The sequence below is a fragment of the Lepidothrix coronata genome, unplaced genomic scaffold (assembly GCF_001604755.1).
Source record: "Lepidothrix coronata isolate B3197 unplaced genomic scaffold, Lepidothrix_coronata-1.0 Scaffold61, whole genome shotgun sequence".
NCBI lineage: Eukaryota > Metazoa > Chordata > Aves > Passeriformes > Pipridae > Lepidothrix > Lepidothrix coronata.
Genome location: NW_016690241.1, coordinates 2498189 through 2526000, shown reverse-complemented (window position 1 = coordinate 2526000; position 27812 = coordinate 2498189). Strand labels below are relative to the sequence as shown.

General features: G+C 42.4%; 2 long non-coding RNA genes across 3 annotated transcripts; one reads left to right on the top strand and one right to left on the bottom strand.

The window, feature by feature from the left end:
• The first annotated feature begins 498 nt into the window (after positions 1–498).
• Positions 499–5991, top strand: LOC108498581. 2 transcript variants are annotated; one of them, XR_001875227.1, is made up of 3 exons: positions 499–613; positions 2558–2679; positions 5907–5991. It is a non-coding gene; the product is annotated as an uncharacterized LOC108498581 (long non-coding RNA). The 2 variants fall into 2 exon arrangements; XR_001875226.1 differs by lacking the exon at positions 5907–5991 and adding an exon at positions 3497–3697.
• Positions 5992–24550: 18559 nt separating this feature from the next.
• LOC108498585 lies at positions 24551–26685 on the bottom strand. The gene is made up of 3 exons (XR_001875230.1): positions 26586–26685; positions 25255–25458; positions 24551–24599 (listed from the first exon to the last, which is right to left on the bottom strand). It is a non-coding gene; the product is annotated as an uncharacterized LOC108498585 (long non-coding RNA).
• Positions 26686–27812: the final 1127 nt, after the last annotated feature.

Genomic DNA, 27812 nt, shown 5'->3' with positions numbered 1-27812 from the left:
ACACTGACTTCTGCACCTTGTAGAGCAACTCTGCTAAGTTTAGTGAAGTGAGGCCATGATAGGCCAGAGAAAAGCTCACAGCTGGGTCCTCAGCTTCACTGTGACCAGTGTCTGCAGGACCTGAGGGCAGCATTTTTTAATAAAGCAAACCCCACTGGCTGCTCTTTCCACATTGGATTTGCTGTCTTGCTCCATGTTGTTTGCTGCAGAGCTGTGAGGAAGTCTGAAAGTGGTATACCTGTTGTTGTTGGCTTCCTTCAGCTAAGGGTGCTCCCACTGACTTGTCCACACAGGTTTTTTCTGCTCTGGTTTTCTTATGGAAAAGAAAATACAAGACTGTATTTGAATGTTTGTTTTGAGAACAAACACAAAGAGTTATGCAGGCTTTGCAAGCAGAGCTGACAGAACAGGTAGGTCCTGTGATGAAAGCCTGTGGGTCACAGTGGCATTCCCTGAAGAACACCACAGAACAGGTTTTGTTTGGCCCAGAAAAAAACCCAGCACATCACTGTTCCAGATCACTGCCCCCATCAGGACAAAGGCCTTGACACGAAGAGGACTGACAGTCTGGGATGCTACCTACTGCAGCAGCTGTATTATTAACAAAGACAATGTAAGAGAAAGCTGCACCTCCAGCTCACACTGTGGATGCCTTGGCATCAACAGAGCAAGGGATCTGCTGCTGAGGGCCCATCTTACTGTGACCTGAGGGTCACTCTGTGAAAAGGTCCTTCCATACAGATCCAGTCACACTAGTCATCCTTCCACTTGGCTGCCTTCTTTCCCTGCTCACATGCTGTTATTACCATTAGAGAGCTGCCGTCTCAGGTGAATGTTTGTCATGAGACACTTGAGTGAATCCACAATCATTTTAGATTGATTGGAGATGGTCTTTTGGGGGCAGGGGGTTTGCAAGTAACACTATCTGCTAAGCACTCAGCTCCAGCTCAGCAGTGCGTAGTATACAGGCATGCACAGGTACAAGAGACAGCTTTATTGATGGAAGCAGTGATGTTCAGGACATGCATCCCTTGCTTCCTTCTTATTCCCAGCTGCTTTCTGTTGCTTTGTTTTTTTTCCTGTGCAAGAGCTAACAACTCATCTGAAGAATATAGCTTATCCCAACGGCTGTGTCAAAAGGCTGCCCTAACTCTGATGTGAAGTTTGAATTTACAGAATCCTCCTTGGAAAGGAAAATAGGATTTTACAGCAAAGGAATCTTAAGAATACAAAAACTGATGCAGTTTCAGGTTGGATTCACCCAGTTCAGCATGCCATTTCTACCGATGGGAAATAGCAGGTACCTAGGAAAAGAAATGAAACAAGACAAAGGAGAAGGATCCTCCCCTCAGACTGACTTTCTGGTTTCAAGCTTGAATCCATAGAATCTCAGAAAGTCTGGGTTGGGTCCCTGCTCTTGGGGGCCATCTGACCTATGTAAAGCAGGTCCCAGATTGAGCTATCCAGGACCCTGTCAAATCCACTCATATTTCCGTCAAAGGAGAGTCCAGTTCTTCATGCTTCCCTGGTTGGCCCAAACTTCAAGCCTGCCCAGGGCCCTCTGTGTGTTGACTCTTCCTTCTGACCATCTCTACTGTTCTCTTTAGCCACTGCTCATGGGCCATTCTTTCTCCAGTTCATCTGATCTTTTTTGCTGAGCCTGCTTAAACCTTTGCCTTTGCAGCTTCCTCTGACAGTGAGTTCCATGGTTTAAACTGAATGTTGTGAAAAAGAAGGACTTCCTTTACTTCAAATCCTGGTAACCCAATCCTTTAATCTGTGAATAATTTGAGAACTCCCGTGTGCTAGGTTTTAACAACAGTTCTGATGCTGGCACATAATTCAGCATAATTTATCAACTTACTATTACAACCTAAAAACTGAAAATCTCCATAACTCAGCCTGCTATCTCAGTGTACCTGAGGTCTGCAAGGAAACCTCTGCTGTATTTTCACCCTTGAAGCTCATACTCAATTGATTTGATATTTCATATGCTTGCTGCCAGAATTCTAGTCTACAAGCAGTTAGAGGAGTGCAAACTAATACACGAAAAAGCAAGGAGGATTAGGAGGGATGAAGAAAAGGGGCTATGCAGTCCAAATGCAGGCATTAAGAACATCCTCAACCTCACAAAGTCTTCAATGCAGGACAGAGAAAGAGCAGATCTCATTGGTTTTATAAGGAAGTAGATGAGACTATAAATGTCATGGCTGCTGGGACCCTATTTCTAGCAATGCCTCCATGCTTATCTAGTGGGGTTTAGTTTTGATTTTAATCGTGCTTTTCCAGAGGTTGCTTACTGATAGGGGAATAGTAATGGCACATGAGTAAAACTGAAGCAAAGAAATTCACAAAGAGTCTATTGAATTATCAACTCTTTGATTGTTTTGCCAAGCCAGAGGTACTTGCTCACCATTTCTTTCCTTTGCTTTTCCTGCTTAACCAGCTCATCCTCAAGTAAATCATCGGATGGCTTATTCAAATCATCAGATGGCTTATTCAAGACCTCAGCCGTAATGGTTGAGGTGACCCCTTATGTTTTCTCCTTCCTCCCCAGCATGTAAGAAAAGGCATTTCCACAGAAGCATGTTGGATTTGATCCTGCTCTCACTATTTGACATGAGTCACAGTACTGCTTTCTCCAGTGAAAGTAAGCCTGTGAAATTATCATCTTTGAAGGTGAGCACAGCTGAATGCTGTACCTTTTCTTCAAACCAGCTTAGCTGGACATCTCTGTCTCACTGTATGACAGTGAACTTCCATCCTGGCACATGATGACCTTTATTCATTCAACCCTGAGCAAAGGCTGCAGCCTGGGCTTTTGCCAGAGCTCTGCCAGAGGGCTAAACAAAGATGTAAAAGGCAACACAAAGCCTGCTTTCACTGGGTTGTCTGCTAGTTTTGATCCCCATTGTTAATGAATATCAAAAGAAGGGTGTGATTTTGCAAGGAAGGGGGTTCTGGTCATAAAAGCATAGCTGAGTGCTGTGTGTGGGATGAGAGTCTCAAAATGAAAAAGAGATTGGGATGCATAAATCCTATTGATTTTCAGAGGAGACATATGTCTAGCTCTTTTCATTTTTTAACCAAATTTCCTCCTTTGGAGGATATGAAATGTATGTGGCATTTTCTCTTGAGCAGCAGAAAACTCAGGCTACATATGAAATATACAAAGGAAAAACTTCTTCTTAACTTTTCTCTAGATGAGGGTTTTGTCTCACTCTTGATAGCAGTATTTTTACCCCATGTGGCCCCTTCTGCCTCACCCATGGTCAGCAGCCCTCCTGTGGGAAGCTTTGCAGGCACCACTCCACATCTCACCGAGGCTCATAGTAATCAGCCTCTCACTGGGCTTCAGACAGATGCTTCAGCAGAAAGTGTGTCCACTAAATCCCAGCTCATATCCCACGTGTTTCCACGTGCTACCTAACCCTAGATTTGAGCATCAAAGCCAGCCTCTGTTCATACAGGTTCACTAAAATTGATACTTTTGCAGGTATGACTTCCATGGTATTGTAAACACCAGCAGACCCATAGGCAGTGTAAAAGCTCTGGAGAAGATCATTGATCCTATTAGCTTAGCTGCCTTATCTGAGTTTCTGAGAGACCACTAAGCACAGAAGACCCACACTGATCAACATGGAGGTTTGCTTTGGTCCTGTTTATTCTCAACCCAACACAGGCACTCTGAATGCTAAACTCCAAAATCACCTAGGTTTTACCTGAGTCACTAAGCAAACAGCACTGAAGGATGCGTAGGATTTCTGCTAAACCAGAGTGTGAGGCCATCCTGTGAGATGACCTCTTTAATATCGCAGTGTATGGAGCTTCACACAGAGCTCCAGTACCAAGCTCAATAAACAGGGTGTGATCACTCATCTCAGTGCAATAGCCAGGATTCCTGTGTTTCTCAGCCCTCTGTCCTCCTACTTTCCAGCATAATAGGACTTCATTACCAAAACCCCACAGATGGACCCCAGACAAGCAAGCACAACAGTGCGATTGTGAGGGGGAGTGATGACATTTCAACATGCATATTGCATCCACACCAACCAGCACGGGTAGGAAGGGAAAAGTTAAATTAGCCATGTTAGGTGGGGGAGGAAAGCCACATCATAGAAGCAGGGTCTTACTGCAGAAAGGAACTATTTGCCCAAGAAAAGAGTAGAGGCTCCACCGCTTGAGTTTTCTGAGAGGAAATTAGATGAGACGCATAGACAAATACATCTGAAGGGCTCCTGCCTGATTCCAAAGCAGCTAGAGTAGATGGCCCCTCTTTGTTCAGCAGTTGTTTTAAGAGTTTTACTGCTACTGTAGTTAAGCAGGTGAACATCTGTTGTCCATGTGACCCACTATAAAACTTCAACTGTCAGGAGCAGGACACACTGCGCTGTGATCAAGGGACGAAGTTTGCTTATTGTAAAGCCTGTAGACTTTCATTTGCATCTCTCCCTCCCGTTAACAAGCAGCTGAGCATGTGTTAAGAACAGGCTCACTCCAGCCAAACAGCATGTGAGTGCCTGCCTGAACAACTGGCGTTGATTTTCAGACATATATGGGATAAATTATACTTTTTGTTATTATTAAGTAACTGCATTGAGTTCTCACTTAGGGGTGTGGATATGACACAGCTTTTGGTGGGTTTGTATGTAGTCCCACTGATCTGCTGTCTAACTGTGGCCTAGGCACGTTTCTTCATTGCACTTTAGCTTTATGATCCCTAAAATGGCAATAACAATGTTCCATTTTCTTTGTAAAGAACTCTGAGCACAGCTGGGAAAAAGCAAGCCATTATTATAACTAAAGAACACTAATACAGAGTAGCACCACATGTTTCAGCTCTCCTCTTCTGTAGTTAATGATTAGACATCAGTTGGGAGCTTCTCTACAGGATACAGGATTACTCTTTGAGGTGTAAACAATTAAGAAACCAGGGTATGATGTTGGTCAAGACAGTGTGAGCTAGAGGAACCATTCAAGGCTGACTTCCCTTTAACAGGAAGCAGTAATAGGTGATAATCAAAGGGTTAGTGTGATCCTATATAGTGATACTGATAATATGATGAAGCATAGCTCCACCACAGTACTATTAGCATTCAACATTTGTGTTGCAATAGTGCCAAAGACTCTTGACCTATGAAGAGCTTGCTGTGCCAGGCATTGCATAAATGTGTAGCAAACAGTTACTATTTCCCCAAAGAACATCCCATAGCAAAGAGGTCATGAATTGGTGAGAGGAAAAAAACAAAGAGCAGAATGGGAACAGAGGATACAAGGAGCAGGGTGTGTGTAGTTCCTAGCATGCCCTGAAAGGAAACATGGCCTGGAAGAGAGAGCATCCTGCACGGCTCAAAGGGAGGCTGGAATGTCATGTCACCACTAGATAAAGGCTGGTGGCAGCTTCTGAGCTGTAACAACTTAGTGCTGAGTGCTGGATCACCGAGGACTGAAGCACACAACGGAAAATAAAATTCCCTCACTGCTTCCAATTAACAAGCAGCTTCAGTCAATTTCCTGAAAACAGTTGTCTCTAGTTAAAAGCATAAATCTGTGCACGTGAAGCAATCTTGGCTCTAGTAGAACACAGCCTAGCAAGGACTCCTTCTCCCGCCCACCAGGGCTTGCTAGGAATGCTGGTGGGCAGCATCTGCCCTCGTCCATGAGACCTAGGTAAGGTCTGTTCACTGATGGCTCCTGAAGTTCTGTTCCCTGGGGATGGTTCCTGGTTGAGCCCCACACAGAACCATCCCTCTTCCCATGTGGTTTTCAGGCAGATGCCAAAAGCTGAGGCAAAAGCTCATAACATGCCAATTACTCTGTCCTCAAAACCGCAAACGATTGTATACAGCTGTTGGCAAATGAAACCTTGTTCCAAACATTTAATAACTAATTGAATAAAGTTGTAGAGCCCGGCTCTGAGTTAGCCTGTTCTCCTGCCCTTGTGCCATCATTCCAGCCCACTGCCAGACCGTGTGTTCCAGCAAGAGGGATAGGAGGCTTGCCTCATGGCTTTCCGTCATTCATTAAAAAAAAATAAAAAGAGGAGAGTCTGCCACAGACTAAGTTTCAGATCTATGAGTTTTCTGTTGGAGCACTAAGAGGGTTAAATTTAAAGCCGATTTCCTATGTTTTTCCTGCACCAGAATTCAGTTAATGGACAAATAAACTGATTCATAGCAGCTTTTGGTTCTCCAGTAAAGATGTAACAAGTGCTTAATTTAGATGTGGTGAATGGTAATTATGTTTGATGGGAAAAGTGGGCAATTTTTCCTTTCTTTGTCAAATGCCTTGGATAAATTGTTTTTGTGACCTTATCTAGAACACAAAGGTCTAGTCACCACTTAAAATTATAAGGTAATTCATGAAATACACTGCTGGATCAGACAAAGAGACCAAACGTGACCTTGCCAATAATAACTTACACCACAGAGAAGGTCAAAAAAGGTTAGCATTGTCTTTTTTAGAATAACAATATCCTAAATTAAAGGTACAGTGTTTAATTTTAAAGAACCTAGAAATTATATGGTTTACTTCTAAAAAAACAGTACCGTTCTGAAACATGTGTAATGTTTCAAAGGTTATGAGAAACAGATGCCAGTACCCCATCCTTTTTGAATGACATCTGAAGTTATATGCAATTTTCTCCAAATTGCCTTTTAACATCTGATTGCCTCAAACCCAACTAACTGAGTTGCGTTGTTCGATACGCAAAGGGGAAGCCTACGGTTGCAAACAGCATCTCCCAGGGAGGGAAATATTTCTGATTCAGCAAATCATTTTGACCCATAAGTAACAAACTGTTATTGCTGCAAAGAGATGTTGCTCTCTTCAAAATCTGTGCAAAATCTGCTTTAGGTTGCTAGAGTTACTAAAATAATTTAAAAGGATTTTGCTGGCTTAGGGGAGAAAAAGGGCTGTGTTAAGTTTCCTGAATGGAATTTATTTTTTCAGTGCTAGCCTGATCTTTCTGGTCCACAAAGTCAATATTCTGACAGAAAGTAGTTCAGATTATAATCCAAATAACAGATCCCAAGAGGTGCTTCTACTCTTTAGTGAAGATATCAAGAGAAAAAAAAAGTACTGCATTTTATCACCATCTAAACTCACTTTCTACTTCTCCAGTGGAATTGTTGCCTAACAGACAGCTCTGTTAATACTCTATATAACTCTCCATTAAGAAAACATTAAAGACTTTGTACTCAATGCAAAAATGTACAATTCAAATAGTCATGCTGATTCTTGGACTAATTGAAAAGAATTCATCATCCACACTGAAAAAGAGGAAAAATGCCATACTTCAGTTCCTTCACATGCAGGATGATGCAATTTCCTGGGAGTTGCTTGGGTGTAGCAAGTGTCAGGATTTTGTCCTGGTGGGCTTCTGCTCTAATTCTAATGTGAGAAATTAATCCAAAACCCCGCTTAGTGAGGTTTGATGTGCAGTGTATCAAGCTCCTGAAACCACTAAATCTCTCAGTAAACTGTAACTCATTTGTTCCCTCATTTCCCCCTCACCTGGGTGCCCAGGACACAGTGGAGTGGGGTTCACTTGGTCACGCAGCCCCATTGTGGCTCCTATCATCGGGGTGTGCTGCACCTTGAAGGGGGCTATTGTCAGTGCCAGGAGGCAACTGGAGCTGCACAAAAGCCCAAACTTACATGATTAGCTCAGGATGGAGACCAGCTGAGAGCCACAAATGTCCTCTGCCCACCACCCCTGGGATGGCCAGTGCTGCCAACCACAGGAGCCATGCAGGGGCACGAAGGGAAGGCAGACTTCCCCTTGTCAGCGCAGGGATGAGTGCAGGTGGCAGGTCAGACTGGCTACAGAGGGGTGTCTGCTAGGACAGGTGCAAGAGGAGCCTGTGTTTGTATGCAGGTGAGGAGATGGGCCTGAATATAACAGCAACAGCTGGGATAAACTCAGTTTCTGAATGAAAAGAAATTAATTCTTGAACTCCTGCTCTGGGCAGGTAAAAACCCCTGTGGTTCTTAACATCTCAGTTACTCCAGTCATTTTAGTGGGAGTGCTCATATGTTAAAGAAATGCTCATCTTTAAGAACTTAGCCTGAATTAAAGGTTTAACTTGGTGCTGTTGAGAAGGGATAACATGGAGCTCTACTGCTTAGGTAACTGCATAGAGCGCGGCGGAGATGTTGTACCTCCAAAGGGCAAAAAGAATGGTCTGGAAAGGGCTCTTCATCCTGAAAAACTCTAAAGATCTCATAGGGAGTAAAATAGGGGATGTGGGCAAAAGCAGAAGGTGGGATGCAAAAGAAGGAGAGGAGAGGAAACAAAAAAGAGCACAACTGTTGAAGTGAGGAGTGAAAAGATGATGGAAAGTTTGAAAGGGAAGGCTGGAGAAATACTTTGCAGTCCTCCCCTCCGGGAGTTACAGTCAGTGATGTGGGCTTTTTATAAGCCTATGTTAGTATAACTTTCTTTTTTCCTTTTGTTTTTTTCCCCTTTTAAGTTCTATACCATGTTTGCATTTTCCCTCCTCCTCTCCCTTGCCATGGCTGTTCAAATCTAATTACCAGAGGTTCACTATATTCATTAGCTTCATTCCCTCAAAACCCTGGGCTGCATGTCATCTGGATCTGATTATGTATGGTGCATTTCATTTTCCCAACTATTCCCCTACCTGCTTTTAATCAGCATGAGATTTTTCATTTAAATGTCATTAGACTTTGGAGTAAATACGTAAAGAACATTACAAATAAATAAAAAAACTTTGTGCAAGTCAGGCACAAGGAAAGTCATGCCCAAGACCACCCATTGCAGCATCCTTCTCCGAGGAGGGTACACCAGATATGCCCAGAGGTGCTAACACAGCCTTCCTCGCTCTGTTAGAAGAGCACTTTGTTAAGGTGCAGACTTTTACTAGCCCTTTGAACACTCCTCTGAGATTGTAGATGAGGTACGTCTGAGGCTCAGCACTTGGCAGTGCATTTGTGCCTTTCATTTCTGTGGGAGTTCAGCCACATTCACAGTGATTTACCTGCTGGCTTGCAAGGCAGCTAACCAGGCACATTCACCTGATGATGTCTGTCAGCTCATACCCTTCAGTGCCTTTCCAGCAAGTAAGGATTGATTATGCACGGAGGGGGGATTTAATTAACAGAAATAATTGAGCTACACTCTTTGTAGCGAAGTTAAGCATTTTTAAATGCCTAATTCTCCATCCTACACTTGTTCAGCTCTGCTTACTTCAGTAAGGTTAAGTATTAGATGAGTTCTCTACAGTGAAGGTTTCACCATAGGAGTCTAATGGACCAGAAGTACAAATAAAACACGTATAAACTTTGGGATGGTTTCAAAAGAGGATTCAAAGCCTTTGAAAGAGCATACTCAAACACAAGTTTGATGAAGTCTCTGTAGTCTCTCTCTCGACCCTTTAAAGAAGCAGCTCACTGTTTCAGTCAGGTTTTATACTCCTAAATTTTTCTTCTTCATCTGTTTCTTCTAGTGCTTTGGTTTCCCTAGTATCTGTAAAGTCTGATCTTACTTTTCTTAACTCTTTTTTGTTTCTACAGAGTACCTGATATCTCCTGATACCAGTTGCTTCTCTGAACAATTATAACACATAATCACTTTGCCATTATACCCCAGTTTGAGGCTAGTATCTCTTAGCTTAATTTCCGGTTCTCCTCTGACTTTGAAATTTCTTTCTTCCCCCTGAGTAGGATATCTAGCCTTCCATGCCTTAAGTCCTCAAGGAATAACTCCTTCCTCGATTTGGCTACTTCTTCTCTTTGTACTGCAGTAGAGCTGAGAGAAAGTAGTGTTTGAGTGAACAGTTAAGCTTGCCTGCTTTTTGTATAGACACACACAACACCAGGCTTGGCAATTCCCTACAAAGATGTTGTGTACCAGACAGAGCTCGTAGCTTTCTCCTTTCCCATGTAGCATTGAGGCTATGCCTATATTTAGAGGTATATCTAAGTTTAGAGCTCATTTGGGCCACTTGACTGTAAGCATGCTAAAGTTAACCTAATTATTAGCAGGTTAAAAAAATTCTAAAAAGTGCATTTTTAGCAATTCTTTAAGGAGTATTTTAAAATAGATTGCATCTCTGCTAAAATGGGTTCAAATAACACTTCTGTGTCATTACACTCACTGGATCAAGGAACAGCAATGCACAATCTGAGTTCTTTAGTGCTTTAAGAATCATTTCATTTCAGTGACTTATTTTTGAATATTTGTTTGGTTTAGTTGCTCACATTATTTAGTAAGTCATCTAAGGTAGCAAATTCATTTTTGAAAGATTGCAATCAGTTTGAGGACAATTTATGACTTAAAATGAGTGAAACATAAACATGAAAAATGAATGACGTGCTTGTCTTGCTTGGCCTTGACTCTCATCCATGTGCACTTTCAGTCTCCAACCCTTTTATGGGGTTGTGCTCTCTGAGAACCATCTATTAGTTTCTACAGGCCCAATTCAAGAAAACTACAGTCAATATTACAGACTCTCCTATTTTTCTAAAATGTTTAGGTTTTTTTCTCCCCCTGTATCAATTAATACAGCTTAATTTCACTCTTTTTTTGATTTATTATGTCATAAAATGGTCCTATCTGGAATAAAAGAATGATTTTGGTTTAGGATTGAGGAATATCATACCTAGCAGATGTCTGGGTAATTAAAGTCCCCAGGAGCACTGTATCCTGAGCTCCAGAGCCCCTGTATAAATGGTTCAGGAATGTTTCCTTCCTCCTTTTTTGAGATGGGTAACAGATGCCCTAGCAGTGATCCTTTCGTCTTTCATGTCATGGCTCCTTACCCAAAGCATCTGTTTGCTGGTTTCCTGACAGTCAAACTCTGTTAGCAGCTTTTTTTCACAGGTAGGAAGCTCACTGGGAAATGCAGAGCCAGTACCCACTGACTTCTACAGATGGATTGATTCCTCAGGAAGAGGACGGGGAAAATCAGATCAATGGCACAAGAGCATTAATTCCTTGGTTTAATGGCTTGCAAGTAGCTAACATATTTCTCAGAGTCTCTCTTCTTTTTGGTGGGGGGCGGGGGGGTAGGTAGCAGAAGGTAGGGAATAAGGTGTGAGCAAAACTGTGTTTTTCTTGTGAAAATTCAATCCAGTGTGTGCTTAAACACTTGCTGAATCAGTAACAGGGTAGACAGTTTGAAAAACCCATTATAAGGCTCATAAGTAAAGAGAACAGACTCCTCAAGCATCTGTATTTGCTGCTGCTTTGTAAAAGTGAAACAAATTCCATTGGAAGTAATAATCTCTGAGCTTCAGTCAATGAAATACTTACCAGCCAGGTGTTCAGCAATCTTGCATCATCCCAAAGTCTGAGTGTTTAAATATAAAATTGCTTCAGATGAATGCCACCTTCTCTTCTCCTACGTGATTTTTGTCCAGTTCCTGCACATTTTATTATTTTCTCCTTGCAATTTTTCTGTCATGACAGAACCTTGTCTGGGTCTGAATCCTGACTTTCTGACAGAAAATTCGGACTCAGATTCAAACTCAGACCCAAACCAGGGTAACTCATGTGTACGCTCAGTGCTTGACATCAAAGCAGAAAGATAATGACTGTCCTGACCCTACCATGATGCAATGCAGGAACATCAGTGTCAACAGTCACCAGCCATCCCGGCCTGCTTTTAATCTCTACTACACTGACATAGATTGGGAACCAGTCCGTGGAGTCAGTGAACACCATGTCTACATGATTTAGTGAAATATCTTTGATTTTACTACAAGTAGATGACTGATGAGAAAATCCAGCCCACTGTCTTCAGAAAGAAGGAAGCCACAAAAATGAAAGTGCTCATCTCCACAGAAAACCATGGAGTGATGGAGAAGCCAAAACATGTGGGTTTACTGTGCCACTGCCAAGTATAGCTCATGAAGTGGAAAGAGAAGGGAAGAAGTTACTGACTTTGAACGGAAAATTATATCGCTGGGTAGAGGAGCAGAGAATGCATCCCCTGGGAGTGATGGTGAAGGTCTGATCGAGAGGCGAGGAGTTCAGACCCAGGTTCCTTGCGCTATCTCCTCTGGTTGTATAGATGCAGGATGAATTAGCAAGGGGGGTTTTGTGGAGGAAAGGCAGCAAAATGCTTTGCAAGAAAAGCTGGAACTGAAGCTGAAGCCTCTTCCTTGTAATGAGAAGCTATAATTCAAAGCAAGGCTTCCAAGGTGCAGATATGTGCATGTGCTCATGAAGACTCACTGCAGTAAAGAGGAAAATGGGAGCACAAAAGAATGTTTTTCCCTGCTTTAATGAGACTAATGGCCCTTTTCTCTGTATGGAGCACTGAAGGATGCCACCATTAACTTTTTATTTGCAGTTTGCGTGCACCTTGCTGTATTTGCCTTTCTTATAGTAACAATCTCAGAGCAATATCTAGGATAGGAGGAAAAGCAGCATGGAGAGAGAGTTCCTGTGGTGAGAAGTGATGAACTGCCTTGCCTACCTGCCAAGCTACCCCTTGGTAAACCACAGAAGTCGCATGCCATGGGCACATGATGAGTGTCATTAATATACACTTTTGATGGATCACTTCATGAGGTGCCCTCACAGCCAAAGGCTGAGCAGCGTGTCTTGGCAGTAGTGCAAGGAGCACCTCTTTTATTTTAACTGCTTCTTTTAGAGAAACTGTAGCAGATGACACTGAGAGGAATCAAAACAAAATGTAGGGAAAAAAGGAGACAGCACATCTTGATCCTGCAAGGACAGAAAACCATGAAAGCAGCATAACTATATGATATTTCAGCTTGTGCAAAAAGCATATGGCTCTGGCTAATATTACCTAGGCTTTGCAATGAGCAACAAGACGTTATTACCGAGGTACCCTGTGTGTACACACATACATATATATGTGTGTGGAATGGGAGAGAGGGTCAAAAAAGTCTAACTCTCCTCAGGCACTGTCAGTTTTTCTTTTCTTTGGTGGAAGATCTCAACACAAAGACCATGTTCCTGACGGATTCACTTTCAGAAGTCCGTAACAGCTGTGGGATGGCTTAATTGGAGACTGGGGGTCATGCAGAATGCAGAGCTCCCTGTTGTTTTTGAAAGAAAGAAAAAGCTCTTCAGAATTGTGGTGTGAGAAGGCTATGTTCAGCCCAGACTCAAATGGGGAACTTCAGTCTATATTAAACTCAGCCATGAGGGGAATTGCTGTTTGCATTGATGTCTGTTGTTAACAGGTTTGTTGATAATGGTAATAACTGGAAAATCAATTATGGCCAATACAGAAGTAGAGAGACAGAGACTCTGCTCCGGATGAAATGCTGAAAGCAGCCCTTAGGTTCAAGACAGTAGAGCAGGAGGGATGAGACCATTAGTGATACACAGGGATGGGATGTGGGAGACCTGGAATCCCGATCCCAGATGTACCACAGGTTCTGCCAGCAGCCACAGACTGCCTTTTCTGTGACCCGGGGCAGATCACACCCGGCATGTGGTGAGGATGATCTGCCAGGATCTGAAGGACACCCTGAAATGCTAAATTAAAAGGCAGAATGAAGTTTGGACCCAGACAACGGTTGATTTTTTCCAGAAGCTAAAGGGAAAATCAAAACACAGAGAAGATCCTACTGATCCCGGAAAAATATTTTTCTTCTTGGTGAATCAAAAAACCTGAAAGAAATTGTATTATGCTTGAACTAAATATTTCATGTTGGGTCTCTGGTCATAAGAAAACAAAAAAAAACCCAAAAGGCACCCCATTCTCTCTCTTGAACTGAGAACCTGACCTTGTGACAGGGTGAGGACTTACTGTGCATGGCTTGTACACAGACACCTGGAAGTATGATAAAGATGGGAACAGAATAAAATTTTCCTAGGTCTTCAGTCTCTCTGCCAAAAGACTTGCCAGACATCATCTCCTGATTTTCCTCTGGTGTTTTCTTAAAGTGTCTTGCATATCTCCCTGTTTGAGCTTGAGCTATTTATAGCATAGCAGCAGGCATGGAGGTGAATATAGCTAAGGCTGCAGACCCACCGGCTTTTGTCACTAAACAAATGTTCCATGGCTCTTGCAGGAAAAGTGTGGTCATATATATATATATATATATACACTTTTTGTTCCCAAAACCAGCCTCGTCAATTTTAATGCTAAATGAATAAATAATAACAAGACACTTAAGGTGTTAATGGAACATTAATTATTGCTGAGGTTTCTGTAGAGGGGCATGTGACATCCACATTAATAACAAATTACTTTCTTTATGACTAACATAATTACAGAGAATATTAAATTAAGCAAAAAGTGATGGGGCTCTTAGCAGTAATTGTTGCAATTGTTCATACAGAATCCGATTTCTGATACCGTATTTTCCTAAATTGGCTAGGAAAAGCACAGGAGGCATGTAAATCACAATAAATCACTCCAGTTTACATCTCTAGCTTGAGAAACTGCTTCCTCATTGCCCACAGGAGAATAACAAGCATGGCCATTCAGGTCTGGTTTAAAACTGAGACTGTGGCAAAACGTGTCAGAAAAACAGTGCTGCTTTCCATTTCTGTTCAGAAAGTTGTTTTTTCTTTTCTTATCAGCAGTAATAGCAAGCATGATTTTATGAATAAAAGTGATGGGGGAACTTAAGTTCACCGGGCCATTCACACATTGTTGTAAAGTCAGTTTTTCAGCCACGGAGGGCTCTGGGTGAGCAGCTGCTAAGTTTTGGGTCTTTGTTTGTACTTGCATGGAAACTGAAGATTTGAGAATTTGAATGGCCGTGTCTTGGTTCTTGAAGCACTTGGTATATATTGGGAACTACATGTTTTTGTCTGAGAAAAGTTTCTGGCCCTAAAGACAAATTCAGCATCCACTGGAGCTGATGGAAAGAGTATTCTTATATTTACCTTCGAAGGCGGAAAGGGCTTTAATCCATAGGAAAAGATACACAAGGCTCACTCCTAAGTGAGAGGGCTGTAGAGTTGGAGCTCCTCTGTGTCCCCTCCTTGCCAAAGGAGGGCTGGCATCCCTAGGGTCAAAGGCTTCCTTGATCAGTAAAGCCCAGACTGCAGAAATGCCCAGAATAGAGTTACAGCTCTGGAGCTTTGAATTGAATGCAGGTGGAAGGCTGGGAGAGAGACGGCTGTGATGGCCATGCAGAGACCCCTGAGGTATTTTCCAGGGTGTGCCCTATTATATAGCCCTTCAGCCCCACACTGGGCTTAATTATCTGAGGAGAAGAATTGACCTGGGAGCATGAAAGTAGAATAAAGAGGCTACCTGTGAGAGAATATCCTCACTTGTGAACTTTGAATTTACTTGAAACTGAAACTTGAACCTGGATGTCAGCATCAGGATTGACTACTGAGTGTTCTGAGTATCCTTTGATGAGCTTTGCTGTGCAGAGCTCACTGGCTTTTCTGCATGGCCGATCTCCTAATTCATATGGCGTTACTTCAAGTGCCTGACCGCCTGCCTCAGAAGCGGGCCTCCCTCTGCCCGAAGTGACTTGAGCTAACTTGCCAACATGATTTAACTTCTGGATTAAACAAGTTCTAGATGTGCCTGAAATGTTCCCACACATAGAAATCCCTCTGTGAAAGGGCATGTGAGAGGTGAGCAAGATGCAGATGAAACCTGCACTTTGTTCATACTTTCTTCTCTAATTTGAAATGTGAGTTGGCCACTGTCCCCCTTTATTCTATTTCTACAGGCTCTTTGGAAGCCCTATTGTATCTGTGCGCCTGTTCATTTCCTCAACAGATTAATTCAACTTGCTCTGCTGACATGTACTTAATTATGTTTCAGTTAACTCGTTTTCCTTGATGATGCTCAACTGCTGTCTGTAAATGAAATCGCTGCCTGGCTAATCAAAAGTTTCTGAGCGCCTTCTCTTCTATGAGTGCATGCACATGCCAGTCTGGCACTCTGCTCAAGATCACGGCTGGAGCTTGAGAGGACAGACATGTGTGAGTGAAATGTAAGGAGGAAGAAAATAAATGGATCCTGAACCTTCTGAAACTCCAAAATATTTCTGCAAATAAACTAATTAAGTATCTATGCCTGGGAAGATTTGATTAGGAATGGTTTCCCTGTGGCAGCTGAATGAGCTCGTACAGGAGACAGAGGCAATGCATAAGATGCTCTCTGCTCATGGTCATGTCCTTCCTTCAGCTGCCCATTTGCATCAAAGCCAGTCCAAATAAATGCCTGCATTTCACAGAAATGTCCCCCTTTTCCTTGGATCAATCTAGTCAAATTTCTGAGGATATCAAGCGTGTTGGGCATGCTCTCACACTCACTATGTACAAGGCAGGATTTTAGTGTCACAGCTGCCTCTTCCCCATCAGCCCGCAGAACTGAATTCTTCCCAAAGGAGGCCACAGCACGACCCATCACCACTTAATTAACTGCAAAATCACATGGCAAGAAAGCTTAGAATTAATCAAACTGTGAAAAATTATTGTTAACTGACAATGTTCATGGAAATACGGGACCAGACTTTGGCTTAGATCAACCTGATTGATAGCTACAGAGTTACATCCAAGATAAATTTGCTGTGGGTGTTACAATGGGCATGCAATTCCTCTTGGGATAATGTGACTGGACTGCAGCCCACTGCTGGGCAGTGACAGGATGCCTCAGGTGACATTTCAGAGCCCTCTGTCCCACTTCCAGAAGCATGACAATCCCCCATGGGAAGTAGTCCTGCTATCATGAAGTAGATTTCATTAATAAATCAGAGGCCAGCATTGTGAGCCATGCCTGCCAGGAACATCCAAGGTGAGGGGCCTGAAAGGCAACAGCTTACGTGGAGAACGGCTAATAAAAAGCCCCTCACTTTCATGCAGAATTTCAGAGTTATTTCACAATATCCCACATGCTCACCTTCATTTGCTTATCTGGGACATATATAAAGCAAGTATGGAAATCTTCTGTTTCAGGAAGCTTGGATTTTTAATTTTAATGGGGAAACTTGACACTTGATTTCTCCTAAAACTTGGTGGCACCAGGGCATTTAGCTCTGATTCTTTCATGTTCATATTTGGCAACTGATCTGTACTTCAGTTCTTGCCACTGCTTTCAGTATCCTAGCTCAGGGCTCCTTCACTGATCCCCAGGAAGCGTTTTGGGACTGGCAGCACTTATCCTTGAAGCACGGTTACAAGGGAAGGTACTTCTCTTCTCTTAGTACTAGCAGGAGGAATGAGGAGATCTGGATAAAATACCAGCATCATGTTGAAATTTCTGTCAAATATTCCAGTGATTTCAGCAGATATGAGTCAATTTATTTTCAAGACTTCAACATATCATCAACCTAACTGTTCCAAACACAGATTTTTTTGGGGTAAAAAAAAAGAGTAGTGATGACAAGAGATATAAATAAAAGAAAGTACAAAATAAACTATGCGTAAATCACTATGCACTTAACAATGAAATATAGCAAGATGGATTTTTCAGTAAATGAATGCACTAGCTCATGCTCTGCAGCATCTGTGCGAGCCAAATCATGCTGTATCTAAATCGGATGCCTAACAACTTGTGTGGCTAGGCAAACAAGCCATATGCATGTGTACCATGTGAATTTGTAATTAATTCATGCTCCTCAGTAAAGCTGAGTCCTTCATGAAATCCAGCACCTGTGTAAGTTTCTGCTTCAACCTGAAAAATCTTAGCAGTAGAATCAGAGGCCTGAAAATCTATATGCAACTAATATTAAATGAAATCTAACATTTAAGTTGTAGTCAAGAAATCATCTAACAACACTCATTGACTGGCATCTGAAGACTGGAGGGAGGCAAATGTGGCTTTAATCACATGTCAAAGGGATGAGGAGTGGAGAGGAATCTAGGGAATGACAACTCTGACATCTGTGCCAGATAGATTAGCTCAGACTGTGGTACTGGATAGAGTTAGTGGACATCTGGACAAAAACAGGCAAGTGATAAAAGGTCAACCTAGTTTCTGAGATGGAAATTCTATCTAATAAGCCTCTAGGGGCATTTTGGTGAGATCAGCTAAGTGATGTCAGTGACATTGTCCCTTTGGTTTTCCAACAGTGTTATCACAAAGAGTTTTTGGAAACTGAGTAACCAGGGGACAAGAGGTAAGGCCCTAATCCACCCAAATAATTGGCTAAATGATAGAAAACTACAGGTGGAAGTAAATGGTCATTTTCCTCAGTGGAGGGAAGTGATCAATGGAGCTTGTGCAAATCCTTTGCTTGTGCTGGTAATCTGTACCAGGTCTGGGTTGTTTGATGTGTGCCTAAATTATTTGGATATGAGAAATAAAATACGGGTTTTTTTATATATAGGCGTGTCGCAAAGCTGTGAGATATCCAAGTTCCAAACTGGACCTGGGTATCAGAGTCTTTTTCGGCCGGATAAGGGAAATATATAAGTTCTTAAAAATCAAAATCTTTTGGGGCCATGTAGAAATTCTGTACACAGAGGTTTCTTTTCTCTCTTTGGGCTAAGAACAAAGGAAGATCCATCATTTTTTGACAGGGGACACCTCACAACCAAAGATCCATCATTTTTTGACAGGGGACACCTCGCAACCAATTGGAAGGAAGGGAAAGACCTTTTTCAGAGAAAAGAAACCTTTTTAGGCAAAAATTAATATATTAAACTTGTCTGAAAAAGGGTGGGATTTTGTGAAACTATAAGACGTATGAAAATTAAACCCAAAGGTTTTTCTCCCCGAAAAACTCGGTGTGAGACTAGACCCAGTGCACTGAATAAATTCTTTCTTTTGTTTCATGAGTTTTTGCTGTCTTTCTAAATTCAGGGGAGAGATATTTCTCATGTGGGAAGGGAGCCTTGAGTCAATATTTGTTGGTGAAACAGAGTTGTTCAAGGTATTGAAACGAAGGTAGACTGTTAGGAATTGCAAGAGAATCTAATGAAAGTGACTGGCAATGAAAAAAACAAATCAAATTTTTGGAGGTAAATTATCTAATTGGTGAATCAAACCATTTACATCACCGTGTGAAGTGGTGCATATGGAGAGGGGGAGGACCCCCAATTTGTGTGTATGGTGACAGGCTCTGAGCAGATAGGTCCGTAGGAAGAGCAGCTCCATCCACAGAGACAATCAAAAATCAATTAAATATTGAGACCTATTGGGAAATGAAGAGAGTGTGAAACAGGAACCCCAATGCCACTGCCAGGGAGGGGTCCCAGCTCACCCCTGTGCAACTTTGAGCCCCTCTCTGCAAACAACACAACCGAAGGTATTCATACAAGCAATGACTGGGTTGGTTAGGACTGTTAAGCCTCAAGAAGGTATCATTTAGGAGGATGCAAGAAAGATATAGAAAGTTGTGAGTGTCATGGGGGAGATGGCTAAGAATCAACAACTCACTGTCTCTTCTGCTGCAAACCCTAGGGCCATGAAACCACTGTTTAGTGGAGCCATCAAGACAGAGGCAACGGAGCTGATCGCTTCTCTTTGTCTACTGCTAACTCACATGCAAATATATTGGGTGTCAAGACTCATTTGTTCAAGGGGATTCTTGACAGTTTTGCCCATCTGGGTTGAAATACAGCTGTAGGGTCCAGCTTTGGGCTTGCCGGTGGCAGCAGGGCAGAGTTTGCAGGGCTGCCCCAGCTCCATCCTGCCTGGAGAATGGAAACAGGGGTGCTTATTATTAACAGCCTGCTGAAATGTCTACCCAGTGGCAAATAAAAGACCAGACGCCATTAGCTCCTGTCGTAGTAGTGCCAAAAGAAAAAGATTGTATAGAGGGAATGTGTTTTTCCATGCCAATCGAACAATTTCCAACTATCATTAAAATGTTTCAATCATGTTATTATTGCAATCTTTTTACCATAGAGAAGCATTAAGTATGTTTTGCAAGGCGAAGTTTTATTTTTTCTCTTCACAAGTTCATAATAACTCCATCTTTTTAAATGCCAAATAGGTAATTTTACTGTACTAATTTTACTCTTAAATAGCTGGTGTGCCATGCATTTGAGTTTTCCTACTTTTGAGAGAAGACAGTAATATAGATTTTGGCACCTTCCTGTTTAACCTAGTTAAGCAAAAACGAGGGAGGTACATCTCAGACATGTGCAGGTCCATTTATTGTGGTGGTTGCTGAGCTTGAACATAGTCCTGGAATGACGACCTTCTTATTTAGAGCAAGAACATATCTGAAGAATGGAGGGCTACATCTTCTGGACCCTTACGTCCACGTACATCATCCATGAGGAGCAGAAGTTGAAGGGTATTGGCTGAACTGTGCACACAGCTCATGTGGCTCATGTGACCAGGGGTGGAAGGCAGTTTGGACTGGTAACATAGCAGCTCAGCTGCTAAAAGCAGACTCCCACCAAGGCTGCTGGCAACATTTCAGTACTCATCAATGGTGAGCATCCCCTCCCTGATGGCTTTGGGGATGGGGAAAACAGCTCTATGCCTCTCTCTCAGCTGCTATAGCCTTGCTGACTGCTCTCCTCCAAAGGATGCTCATTCCAGCACTGCCACTCACCCTGTGCTCGAAGGAATCACTTTTTGTTCTCTTGTTTTTCCCCCCATGCATAAATCTTGTCAGCTTCAACCTAATTGCATCCTTTTCCGACAGACTGTCTCAAGAGCAATGCAAATGAGCTTTGAAATGTGGAGATCTGGTTTATATTTGTCAGTTAATTGCCTGAGTGGCACAGACATCTAGAGCTGGCACCTGCCTCCTTGTGTTAAGTTCCATCTTTGATTTCAGACTCCATGCTGCATGTAGAAGATGAGCGAGCTCCTGATGGAGGAGGATGTGCTCTTTGGGCACTATCTTGCTTTAGGTGACAGTGATCTAAATTCCTCAGACTGAGTCTGTTTTACACTGCAAATTCTGATCACAGAGGCTGTGGTCCGATGCAAAACAGTACGTTCACTTCTATGTGATCTGACCCAGTCTTCACTCAGTGAAGCCCCAGCCTTCTTGTTCATCTGCCTGTCCATGTTGTGTGACCATATGGATCTGTGGTGCGCATGAGTGGACTTGCTTCTCCCTGATATTTGACTCTGGAGTGCTTATGGACACGAACAGGACACATCCCTTAGTAGATTGTCCGATTCTGAACACAGACGCTGGAAATAATAGGACATTTTGTTCTTTTTCAACATCTTTAGTTTAAGAAATTTCCTCACACTTAAACATTAAGTCGTGAAATTCAGCCTGTATTTCTTTCGCACCTCATTTCATCCCCTTGTCTTCATTCAAATCCATGTCAGCTTTACCCAAACTCCCAGCAGTGCACAGATGAAGCTAGTCAAGTACAGAGCTGGCTCTCATACCAAATGTCTGAAATCAACCTTGTTTTCTTTCCCACACACTTCTGTCTTTTTTGCTCTCTCTCACTCTTTTTTTTTTTTAAACAACAAGATGGCAATCAGCTATACAACAACATATTTTCTGAGAAAACCAGTCTATTGGGCTGTGTAAGATTTGACTTCCCTCCAGATAAGCCTTACTGCTCCTGCTGCCTCTGCCAGGGTCTCCTGCAGCAGCAGATCAAATTAACTGAGTACCTTGCAAAATACTCCACTACAAACAATGCATGCTTGAAACTACACCACGGCCCTAGTCATAGCTCTGACATTTTCTAGTTCATCCCAATGCAGAACACAACCGACACACATTGGAAAGGTTTGATGTCTTCCACTGACACAAATGTCATGGTATCTCCATGCTGCATGACAGGTACATTAGAAATGCATAGACCAACTTATCTGTGCTGCAACAGGAATCCGGGGTGGATGACTTCAAGGCTGGAAGCATCAGCCAACATAGGTCTGCACAGCAAAAACTTCACTGTCTCTGTGGTTCAATTTTCCAAACACTGAAGAAACTGAAGATACACTGATTCATAGCAGCTCTGAGGTTTTGTCCCAGATCATTCATCATCTTTTTCATGGAAGCAACAGGCAAGGGTTGTTAGGACAGAGCAGAAAGACCAGGCAGTCAAATACATGTGCATGTACATGTGTGGGATCAAGAGCTTAAATCTCTGTGAAACCTGGAGGAGGGATAAAATTGACATCTTGCATCTGCTGCTAGGGAGCTGGAACCATCAGGCAGGAACTGTAACAGTCTGTGCAAGGAGAAAGCACTGGAAGTGATGTGGTTTCACGAAGAATTTGCTTTTCTTTAAAAATCCATTGAAGCCTACGAAATGCAAAGACAAGTCTTATTTCAAGAAATGGAACCACAAAGGCACAGGGAGGAGGGAATTGTATTCAGGGGAATATCACCATGCTTGCCCTGTTTTCATATTCTTTATGGACTCTTAGTTGGTCACATAAGTCCTTATTCTTGTTTTGCTGGTGGGGAAATGCAGCTAGTTAGTGTTAAGGCTTGAAATCATCCCACAGCTGGATTTGAAGCTGTGTGGGTTATCCAGCTGTTAGATATGGTTTGCACTTTTACACAGAAGAAACAGATGGCATTACAAACTCCTATGCTGCGGGCTGGTGTCTGTTCGCTTCTCCCAGGAGCAGTACGCTGATCTTTGCTCTTGACAGGCAGCTCCATCTTTCTCCGTTGAGACAAACTTATCCTGCCTGTATCTCCATCAGAGTGAGCTGAATAACATCAGGGTTGAATGTGGGTCTTGCAGATTTTCGCACTGTTGCCTTTGGCAGCACTGCGGTATGCAAACACGGCTGAGGTTCAATATTGGCAGTTCTTTGTATTTGTTGCAGAGAATAAATGAGGTGGAGGCCTATATTTTCCCTGTATTCAAGCTCATATTTTTTCATAGCATATAATTAACAAAATGATCTGATTAATCAGAAAGGGGAATTTTTAAAATCAGCCTTGTGATTCTGCACTTTCACTGCTTACTAACAAACTAATACATGCTGCCCCAGGGTATTTCCCGCAGAATAACAACCAGATGGGTTATTTTGCTTCAAGCTGTTAACCTGAGCGGATTACTAAAAGCCTGGAAAAGGCTTATATACTTCTGCCCTTTATTGATGTAGAAAAAGTTCCACAGAATATCTTTCTTATATTTGCCCTTAGCACTTTTCCAGAAGTACAAGGTTGATCAGCTTCTTTTGATACAGGAACAATTTTTAAACATTTAGTCATATATATCTGAAGTGTTTGCTAATATGTGGTTTCTATTTTCAGTGCCTTAATGAACAATTTTTGGGGCTCATTTCCATTGAGGCTGATCATTTGCAGTGCTCAGTATTGAGTTATGGCATCCCATTTTATATCCTGCTTCTGCCCATGCTAAAAGCCTAATTTGGATCTGCAGATTACGTCCTGGGAATAGACACTGAAACTTCAGCATTGCAGAGCTGGAGATGGTGGCATCTAAAGTCCTTTTTGGATCAGTTCCCAAGAAACTACCCACATAAATTTGTGTTGGTCTGCCTTGTAACTTGCCTTTGCAGTTCCTACTACATTGCTTTCTGTTATGCTAGTTACCCCAGGCACATTAAAAAAATACACCAAGTCTGCCTCTGAGTCTAATAATCCTCATGTCAGTTTTATTTGTTGCACAGAGGAGAGGCTATAATAAACATAAAACAAAGAAATGAGGAAATCGTCATTACAGAGTGCTTTTACTAATATCTTGTACTAATAATCACAGTTGTCTATTTGGAAAGATGCCTTCAATCTGTTGATTTATTTTATATTAGCAGTGCTGTGAATGTTGGCTTCTCTGCTTTTGTAAGACAAGCAGCGGAAAGAGGGCTGCCTCACAGGAGAGCTATGGAAAATTAGCTTGGTCTTTTCTGTAAATACTGTTTTATGCCCATCAGCTGGAAGATTATTCAGAGTAATTGAGAGGACTCATTGCCTCAGCCTTTCTGTTTACTTCTGTCAGGCCAAATTCTGTTCCTGCCTGAATCGGTTGGAATCTTCTTGCTGACTTCAGTAACACTAGAATACGGACAAAAGCCTTCAGGTGATGAGTTGCGATGGGTCACTGACAACCTCATGGTCACCGTGGACAGAATGTCTCCCTGAATGCAGGCTTCCTGCAGCGGTACCCAGACAAGCTCCATGGAAGGTTCACAGCCTGCACCTGTCCTGTTGGGTGGGGAAAACCCAGCCGGCTGCAGTTGCATTCTCCGTACAATAACATTGGAACCCACTGATTTGCTCACCCACATAAGGAAAATAGGACTGTTTTCAATTTTACTGATTGTTTTTTAAATCTAATCAGATTTCACTCTTGAAATGAGATAATGAGGTAGCTCTGGCAACCACTGAGTGTGAGGAACAGGGCAGGGCTGTTTTCTGAGTGCTGCTGTGTACCACCAAGTGCCCGTCCCTTTCATCAGGCAGCTCTGAGACCCTCTTCCTCAAAGAAGACAGAGTCCTTGCTTTAGTTATGGCACTGGTCAAAGCCTACTCTTCCTCACAGCTCTTGGCCAACTTCATTGGGCTGCTTTCAATATACTTTAATACCTCTTTGCTTTAGAGCATGTGTATGTTGGTGCTGTGGGGAGTAAGCAGCAGCATCCCAGGAAATGAAATTGCCCAGTGAGGACAGAGACTGCTCAGGATTATGCTCTCAAGCTGTGGTAGCTCATATCAAGAAGGACCACACACTTTTGCTATCTCTTACCTCTGAGGAAAAATGTTGGTTGACCGCAGATCTTACATTATCACTTTATCGTGTTCATAGTCATAGTTCAGAGCTGTAAAGAAAAGCAAAGATACAGTGTCTCCTGAACTTCAGAAGCCAGCTGATAAGCAAGAGATTCAGCAAATATATGGTCATACAAACAAATACAAGGACAAGTGTTTGTTTGGGAGATCCTTGTTCCCCTGGCTCAGGATTTTCATAATTTACACTTGTATGTGGCTTGGGCACAGGGGGCATGGGGAGGAGGGGCTTCTTCTGCATCTGCAGCAGAGTTGCTACAGGTCTCTGTGTGGTGGTGCCTCTAAGTGGGCTGCTCTGACATGCCACCACAGCTCCACTCGCTCTATGTTAGTGAGCACTCACATTACGGGTGGGAAGCCCAGTTGGATGCAATGTTCTGTCTCTTGTATTTACCTATCCAGACTCCCTTACAAAGTGAGAATAAGCAGTATTATTTCCTGTTCCTGTAATTTTTTTCTGTTACTTGGATCTGGCAAATGTTATTGCAACCTGGTATAAGAGATTTATCTTAGTGAGTTGGCCAGGTTTGTTGAATCCAATACCCACTGTGTGCTACGTATATGGAACAGCAGATCAGGGCTGAGACCTATGGTTATAGCCCCTCAAAACCTTTTTCATTGTCCTAAATTTTTATTCAGAAAACCTAGAAATGTGGAGGGGGAACAGCTTTCCCTGCACAATGATACCTGATCTCAGTTTGTCCATCTGAAGCTTCTGTAAGGATTCCTTCGGTGCCACCAACACTGCAGACTCACTCTTGCACCCCAACCCACAGGGACAAGGTTCACTTTGGTGTGTTCAGACCCACAGATAAATCTGTTCCTGGATACTACCAGCCAAGAGGAGATGCGTGCTTCCATTCAGTGCATGCTCCACTGCAGCATCTGTTCCTACAGAAATAGAGCTCTTCATAATCCTTTGCCTAAATAGTATTTCTGCAGCTGGATTTCATTATGCTTAATTCGTCTTTCCTTGATGAACATTGACTGTTGCAAGTTCTCCTTCTGCAATCCCTAATGCCCAGTGGCAGATAAAAAATCACAGCCTTCCTAAACTTTGATCATATTCAAATATTTCTATCATTTATTTGTTCTACCATGAGAAATTTGCAGGAAGAATACAACATCAGCTTTAAGCATTTGCAATCCTTTTTTCAAATTTATTTTACAAGCGTGAGTGCTGCACTTGTGCCTAGAGAGGGACTGAAGATCCTGAGGATCCAATGGAGCATCCATATTGCAGCAGTGCCAGACTGCAAAGATCAGGGCCTCTTGTTGCACATACAGTCCAAAATCCTTGGGAGAGACAGCAAGAGCCCAAAGACACATGGTTTAGATCAGGTAGCTACAATACAGCAGGTGGAAAAGGGCAGCAAGGAGGGAAAATAAAATGCTGGTTTCATGTGCTCACTGACAACACCAGGGACAGACCTATATGTCCTGATGCCTTTTTAGTAGCACTGCCCAGGAGATCTCAGCACCACAGGTTTGCCATGATATCCACTTCCCTGTGAAAGCTCCTCACTATTCTGCTCAGGCTTCCTGGGAAAAAAAAGCTGCAATTAGGGCAAAAAGGACTCCCTTGGTGCTCTCCAAGGGGGATTCAGCAGCAACAGATGGACCCCACTCAGATGGGTACTGCAGCAATATGGGGGTATTTGGTAGAGAGGCTTTGGAAGCAGGATTTCCTCACTTTGCAGGAGCAAGGGAGATAGTGCGAAATTTAGGTGCCAGCATACAGCCTGCTAGCTGTTTTGGAGCTGATCCCGTTGAACCCTCACCTTGTCTGCCATCCCTCCCTGGCTGTGATGTTAGCTGTGTGCTGACTCCTGGTTTTGTAATACAAAAACTGCTTCACCTTAGGCCTTGCTTCTGCTAATTAATTCTCACAATTAATTTCAGTAACCAGAGTTAATCCTGGTTTTAACTTTGTTGCAGCCTGAAGGACTTCTGAGATATGAAACATTGGGCAGTGAGTGGGGTTGTTTAAAGACATGTTCAAATATAGTTTTTCATACCTGGGCAATCCCAGAAAGACATATAGCTGGTGATAACCTTGGGTGCCAAACATTCTGCTCCACTGACGAAAGCTTCTGATACATCTGAGTGCCACACAGGTTCCTTTCAGCCCCTGACAACTAGTCTACAGACAAATCATGGAAAGAAGGAGCACTGTCATGTTCTCAGCCATTTATTTAAGCTGTGGTTATTGCCTATAGTGCCATTATATTTACACGCGTTACATGGCAGGTGACGTATCTGTTTTGCGTAGTATCACTAAGAGAAGGGTTAGGACATCTTGTAGAGATCCGGCAACAAAAGCAAACATTGTGTAAGAATTAAATACCATTATTTAATAAGGAATTCAACATAGTGTATTCAAGTTCATACATTTATACAACTTCTTTTACTGTCAGTTACAAGCAGGAGGGTAAAGTACATCTCCCTTGGGGTGGTTGTCTGTGCATCACTAATGATTACTGCTGTAAGGAGTCATTACATTAAATGTTCAAGTAAGAGAAAGATTTTACAAAGTCAAGCTATGAGATATGAGGAGTTATTTCAAATAAACAACCCAAGTGTATCTGCTTCTCTCCAAATGTTATCTTAAACTTTAATGTTGGGTTTTCTGGCAGAGAAATCATACTTCAGGCAGACTTTGAACACCCAGACACTATTTTTTTTTTTTTTTTTTTTTTTCTGATCATGACCTTTTCCTGTGGCAGCCTCAAGGAGTTTGAGGAACTGGATTTTCCTCTGTTATACTGAAGTAACTCTTTTGATTGCTGCAAGGTGAATGCTGACTTACCTGTTACCTTACCTGCTAGCATGGATGTGGTGGACTGCCCAAGTGGTCTGTCTGCCATTTCTAATAACAGGGTCATGAACACACTATTCCTAACCCTGCAATTTACCATCATGCAAACAGCTGGAACAAGTTGAAACCAAGCAGAAGACAGTATTGTTACCATATGTATTCCTTATCTTGATTTACTTTCACTGAGTAAGTTTTTAAAGGAGCTTTTAAGAACTCAAGTGCTATCAAGGATTCTAGCCACTTCCAGAAAAAACAAAGACTGCAGGTAGGAAGTTATATTTCAGAACAACATGTTTCAAATGCTGCTTGGTTTCCCCACAGACATTAAAACATGATATATTTTTTCCTGTATTTTTCCCCCAGTCTGAAAGCCAGGATAAAGTGCTACAAGTAAAATTGAAAAGGAAGAGAAGGAGTATTCAGGTAA